The sequence below is a fragment of the Tasmannia lanceolata genome, unplaced genomic scaffold (assembly GCF_043159265.1).
Source record: "Tasmannia lanceolata isolate RefF3 unplaced genomic scaffold, GAP_Taslan_0.1 ptg000016l, whole genome shotgun sequence".
Taxonomy (NCBI): domain Eukaryota; kingdom Viridiplantae; phylum Streptophyta; class Magnoliopsida; order Canellales; family Winteraceae; genus Tasmannia; species Tasmannia lanceolata.
Window position 1 is genome coordinate 16181567 of NW_027518693.1, and position 7280 is coordinate 16188846.

Sequence of the window (7280 nt, forward strand, 5' to 3'; positions counted from 1 at the left end):
TGATATTTGCACTAACTTTTCTTGTCTTTTATTTTCTAAAGAGCAGTCAAATTTATTTACATTTCCCGAAAAGCTATCACAAGCCAATTGAAAAAGAAAAGAAAAGTTGAGTTTATGCACTTATTAAAACATGGTTGTGCTGATATCGTTTCCCTTGGAGATGATAGATTTTCCCTCTCATTCCACTTTTGTGGAATTTCCGCAGGAAACCCACGTTTGGTTGGTGGGCCTAAAATAATCTTAGGAACCAAAATAACCCGGCACAAAGGAAGGAAAAAAAAAATACACTCAAGAACCAAAAATAAGCTTACAGAAGAATATTTTTTTCTTCCCAACAGTTCAAGCAACCAAACAACATAGTCCGGTCAATAAAACATGGGATTTTTATTTTACCGGAATACTTCCACGGAGTTTTTTTTCCCACCAATCTTCCAGAAAGCTTTTTGTTCCACAAAAATCCCAAGAACCAAAAAAATTCCGGCACGTTTTCTCTCCCATTGGAAGATTTTGGGGGCAAGTTGGCCCAAGATATGGGCAATTGCGTAAAATCATAAGTACAAGGGCATTCCCGTAAATTCATCAGTCTGTAAGGGTTCTTTTCTTCATTGCCTCGTATGAAGTGACAATCCAGTCAAAGCTGGAAAACAGTTTTTTAAGGCAGTTTAATTGTAGTCAAAGGAAAGGATCATGATTGGGTTTGACTGAATATCTACCATTAGATTCTGGCGTGGGCGGGCAAATCCAAAGGCCAATATTTCTATTCAAACCTTCCGGTGGGCCATGCCTGGCACCGAAATTTGTCGGGCGAAGAAAAGTTGATTTACAGACATGAGATAAGAATTTACTGATAAAAGAGATTAATAATTGTAATCAATCATTTAATCATGGTAATTAGTTATAAAACCTTTTATCGTACCGGCCGATACTTATCGTTTCGTCTGTGCCCAAAAACTTCTCTTCATTGGGAACTATCTATCATCCAACCGCACATTTACCGGTGTGGGCCAGTTGTTTAATAAATCTAAACCGTTCATCTGTTCAGCCCTCCAAATCTATGTACAAAAAAGATTCAAAATTTTGATTTCAATTAAACCAAATTTCTAAAAAAATCAAACTATTTGTTTGTAGGAAATTGAAATGAGAAGTTTAACTTTTGAATATAATAGAAATGAATTTGTGTAACTCAGATGTCATGCAGACACATCTAAATCCTCACATATAGATTCATAAACTCAGAAATTCAAAAATGAAAGAGATCATGGAAAATTTATGTTCTAACTTATCTAAAAAGGAGATTGAAAATATTGATCTAAACAACAATTAAATCTAGATAATGTAAGAGAACAATAAAAATATTTTTAAAAAAAATGGTATAATAATTTAAATTGGAATGAAAATTCTAGATATCATGAAAAAGTAAAGAAAATTGGATAAAAGAACTAAACAAAGATTAAAATATCCTAAAAATTGGTAGGTGAAAAGTTGGCTTTTGAGAAGAGCTCCTCATTTCTTCTCCACTCTGGTGTCTGGATTGGATTTCACTTGAGGTCTGTGCTCAAGATCTTCATATTTGTAAAAATCTAAAAATTTGTGTATCTTTTTTCATTGAATTGAACCCTTTTATATGGGAGATAAAAAATTAAAGAAAATTTTGCTCAAGAATGATGTGGGACTGAAATATAGTAAAAATTCACGCAAAAAGATTGAAGAGTGAAGAAAAGTAGCTATTTGAATTTTCAAAAGAACCAAGTATGTCCAATTAAATTAAGGGAAGTGATATATCTGCCCCTTTTCATTACTTGGGACACCCAGCTGCAGTGTATCTATGACTGCAAAGGAGCTGTTGTACTTCACATGGGAAGGATTCAACGGATTTGATTGCCAACTTACACTGCAGCTGGGTGTTCCAAGTAATGAAAAGGGGCGGATATATCACTTCCCCTGATTAAACTCTCGGGAATTCAAACCAGTTTTTAAAGAATATTTTTAAAGCATTTTCATGACATTAATTTTTTTGGTGAAATTGAGTAAAACATATCTTAAAGCCATTTCAAAAACATATCATGCTCAAAGCCGGGTCCAGGCCGGGCACGCGACAGCACCGCACGTCCATGACTCAACTGCACGGGTGTTCCAAGCTATGTATGCAGAGCTACTAATATCAACATTAATTAATAAATCATCAATGAGTCTATAGAAATAAATCTCCATAAAATCGACATTCATAATAGCTCATTAAGGATAATTACGCTCAACAATAAAATTTCTTTCTCAAAAGTCTCAATGAAATAATAATATCTGATGGCACTCCTATCGGCTAAATTCCACACTCACCCAAATAATCCCCCATCGCTTTCCACTCTAATACTCAGGATCTGAAAAAACATAAGATGATAATAGAGTGGGCTTAACGCTTACCAAGTAACAAGCTACATAACATGCGGATCAAGCATGTACATAAAACGTGAAGAAAACGTTTCAACATGCATGGTCACTTATCATGGAAAGAGTAAAAACCTTGAAACAGTTTAACTGGACAACAACGTTTTCCATGCCAAATTAATGCAATAATTCTTTCTTGTGAGCAAGACATAAAATCATGCAATAACTCACTTGAGCATGCAACCAATCACTCGTACCCAAAATAGCCAATACCACAGTCAGTGTCCAACCCCATTGACAGTGAAGGTGATCAGTCCAAACGTGGTCATGTATTAGTGTCCAAACCCATTGGCAAGTGTGTTAGTTTTCCGTTTAGTCCCAGTGTCCAACTCCGCTGGCAGATAGGAAGACCATAACAACAATATAGATATGTGTCACCTCTCACACGGGTAAGTACACGACCGATCTATCTAACGAGACCACGTCCTAGTGTCCAACCTCACTGGCAGGTGTGGGTATCCGGTTTAGTTCCAATATCCAACTCCACTGGTAGATAGGAAGACCCATAATAGGTAACTAGGCTAAGGGCATGCATGATCAAACACTCCACAACAACCAATTGGGTTAAAATAATTCCATGGAAATCTCATGGTGCAAGAAACCATCAACAAAACTCATGCAATGCTTAATCCAGAATTTTTATACACAACATGATACGAAAAATGCCACCGAGAATAAATCACATTTATAGATGCACGTTTTCCTAGACAAATTCTCAAAGCTTCTCAAACAAGTATAATCTATGAGTGTGTAAATCGAACATGGGTTGTTACAAAATGTATGCATCATTTTCAAAGGAAATTATGAAGTAAATGGAAAACAACCGGTATAGAAATAAGTTACTTACACTTGAAGTTGATCGGATTCCCTTAAATACACAAGATCTCTCAAATCACCAAATTTGTCATCTACGGTCACAATTGTCTCCAAATTAGATATTTAACACCAAAACAGAACATTCGAGACAAAAAAAAATCTCTAGAAACCCTCTTGGAAGGCATTCCCATGAATCGGCAAAGCATTCCGGGATGGTCGACCGTCCTTCCCCCATGGTCGACCGTCGAAGAATACTATTTCAAACTCAATGATTTTAAGAGACAGTTCAAAAATGATTTGTAAGAATGACTAGAAAATTGATTTGAGGATTTGTTTTAGAACACATGGATATTTTGAAAACATTTAAAATTTAAGATTAATCACATAAGAGGTTTCGAGGGTATTTTGAATTGGCATATGACTTATGTTCTAAATATGGGTCTACTAAAAGGATAATTAGTTTAAACCCCTAGGGATTTTCTTAGAAATGGTAAAACAAGATGATTTTAGTATTCCTTTATGGCTTAGTTATATGTAGTCATATTTAAAAGATGTTTTGTGCTCCCTTAAGCAAGAAAGATAATCGGATCCTCAGTAAAGCATATATTAAATGGACGTTGACCAGTGTCAGGTTTGGCAAGAAGGATTTATCCAATTTAATCAACCAATTTCTAGGATCTGTAGCCCCATATTTTCCTCCCATTAAAAAAGGAAAAGAAAAAGCAATTTGCTGCCCAAATAAATCTAGAATATGAGTTTCCTTTGTATAATTCCAGGGCCATATGATCAAGATATTTAACATTTAAATTAAACCTTGTTTAGAATGTCCATTTCAAAACTTACGGTATAACTTCTTGTAAGTATGCAAGTCATGATATAAATACTCTCCCAAGCTCACCTGAGCCCACTCAATCAATTCGACCAAAATTCGCTAGGTCTAATCTACGCGAGTTCTAATTCATCAACCAATCAGTAAGGCCATGTTTGCAAACAATGAATTTCTTTTCCATGGAATATTAGCTAACCCTATAGGGAGGGAGGGAGGGAGGGAGGGAAGGAAATGGAGAGACCGAAGAGGGACTGAGGAGAGGTAAGAAAATGCTGAAAAAACAAAGAAAAAAAAAAAGCTTTAATCAAAAGACAAATTATTTTTTCTTTTTTACGTAGGTAAGTTGGGGTTTGGAGGGGATTTATACTGGTTTATTAAATGTAGAGAAAGATAATACATTTAAGTATGAAAATTATCCCTATTCTTGAGACGCATTAGGAAGGGAAAACAAAAGACTCAAATTATCCAAATTCTAGTGACTTGAGAGTGAACCGATGATGAAGAACAAACATTAAATTGACTTTGGAATGGAAACGCCAGTCTGGGCAGCTAGCTTGAGTGAGGTTGATGCCCCTAACATTCCAGGAGATTTATCATCTTCCGACTTAGCTTCCTATTTCTCTTGCTCTTCCTCAAGTTCTGGTGGTTTGTTCTCCGTGTTTTGTCCTCTGTTTCTAGTGGGTTGTCCTCAGTAGGAGGAGGGCTAGCATCTCCTGACCTAGCTTCCTGTTTCTCTGTCTCACTGCTGTGGGGAGAGTGGGGGGACTCATCCTCTTCTTCTTCTTTTCTTCTTCTTCAGAAAGCACCTCGTAAGGGTTTTGGGTGTTAATGCTTGTAAAAGGTGCTTCTTAGCTTCAGATAGCTGAATTTGGTTGGGCATCGGTTAAGTAGTATCTAGCTCCTCATGAGTAGGGGTCTCGGTAGGGATATTGGCTCTGTTGTGAACGGGTCTCCATTTCTTTTTAGAACTTTGACAGTCTCCTCATTTGAGATGATGGGGCAAGAAGTAGAAGAGTGGTTGAAAGTTCTACAATTAGAACATGACCGCGGTTTCCATTCGTACTCGACCTTTTAGATGATTTCCCCCCCTGGAGTTTTTATCTCAATCTGGTCTGGCAGGGATGTCCCAATTTCCACCTCAATCTAACTCTAGCATAGCTTAATCTCGAGTTTTCTTTGTTTTTAGCTACTGCTCAACTCTAATTCATGCCAGCTGAAGCCTTTTCTTCTCCCATCCTAGCTACCCTTCTGACCACTTGATAAACTTATATTCGATGGCAAAAATTTCATTGTTTACAAGAAATGGCCTAAGTGACAAAGTTGAGTCAAGCCAGGTGAGTCCCGAGTCCACTAAACGAGTTTACAAACTAGGATGAATTGTAAATAGGGCTGGCAACAGGGCGGGATGTTGCATTCACCATCCTTGTCCCCGCCTCAAGGAAAATTCCCGTGCCCGCCTCACACTCTAAAAGGCAAAGGCCAAAGGGCAGATTTGGAATTTTTAAAATATAATTTTTTTAATCATACAAATTATGAATTGATAATGGCATAATGCAAGGCATTAAATCGGCCATCCCCATCCCTGCTCCGTGGAATTTCTTAAATCCTCGTCCCCATCCCCACCTAAGTCAGGGAATCGTAAGACCACGAGTCATGCCCACTACAAGATAGTGGGTCCAACCTTTGGTCGATCTTAACCATGCACTTGCTAGAAACATGGTTTCAAATTTTGGTTTCGGAATGCGTTTTGGTCCTCACAGAAACCAAAATTTCGGCACTTCGGGATAATATTAAATAATAGATAAAATTTAGATTTGTTGGGACATTCCGGAAATTTCAAAAAACAAACTTTTGGCCGAAATTTTATACCGTTTCGGGTTAATCCCATTTCGATTTCGGTCTCGACCAAAACCCGAAATTTCAGATTTCGGTTGATATTTCAAACCCTGGGCAAAACTTCTTTAAATTTTGATAGCTTCAGATATCATGTTCACGAGTACTAGTATGTGGATGAGGATAAAGTCTACACAGCCACAAAAGAGAATAGGCAGAAGCAGCGCATCAGTGCAGTTGATTTCATTTCCCCACATGGTTATTGAGAGGAATGACGAAAGAACAGTCAAATCTTTCATGGCTGTCAAGTTTGAAACTCTCTCTCTATCTCCCTGTCTCTCTCAATATAACTGTTTAATTACAAAATGAAGTTCATCTCACGTCAGGAGAAGGTAGGGGTATATTCAAATAGGATTGTGGGTTTGAGGTCAAACTAATTTGTTTTCACTTATTTCGAACCACGCGTTTATCCACTATAGATAATGGGGAAATTTAGGTGGCTTTTGGTTAAAATCTTATAAATGGAAAGTTCTTTAAAAGTCTTCCTGCACCCTGCGCATTAGTGGCTTAAAAAGCCACCGATTGGTTCGCATGGCGGGTCCACCTTTGCGGGGTTCACAAAAAGCGACCAATCGGTGGCTTTTTAAGCCAGTAAAGCGCAGGTAACTCCTTGCGCAGTTACGCTGGAACACTTTTCTCATTCATTAAATACCTTATAAATGTAAATTTATCAATGGAATATGATTTGAGGACGTGGTATGATCCCTGGGCCGACATGGCCTCTACCTGAGTGGCTTCTGACGTTGGTTAAAACCTTATAAATGTAAAATTTTCCTTCTCATTAAATTTCTTATAAATATAAATTGAGGAGTTCTAAACTGAAGGGCACCCTTGCACAAAGGATGTGAAAGAGCGCCCCCATTGGTTGAATATCACCAGAGTGCATTAAATGGGATGAAAAGTGAAAGAACATGAATTGCACTTTGCTGATTTCCAACCAATGGGGGCGCCCTTTCATCCCCTTTTTGCAAGGGCACCCTTCAGTTTAGAACCCCTCATATCAACTTCTTTACTCTAAATCTTTTCTCTCCCTATTTATAATGTCACTCAAATTTCATTTGATCTTCTTAGAGAATTTGGGCTGCCTTGGGATGGTTGGATGTTTAGCTTCAATAAATCTTCTCCCACACTGCTGCTGGTGGAACTTGAAAGTCACTCATTGTCATGCAGTTAATGTCATGCATTGATATTTTTAGGCTATGGAGGAATGTGGAATTTGGGCTCCCTGGATGATTCAAGGACCTTCAATAAAAATTCAAGATCCTAAATATCAGATTTAATTTTTTTACTTTGACTTAAT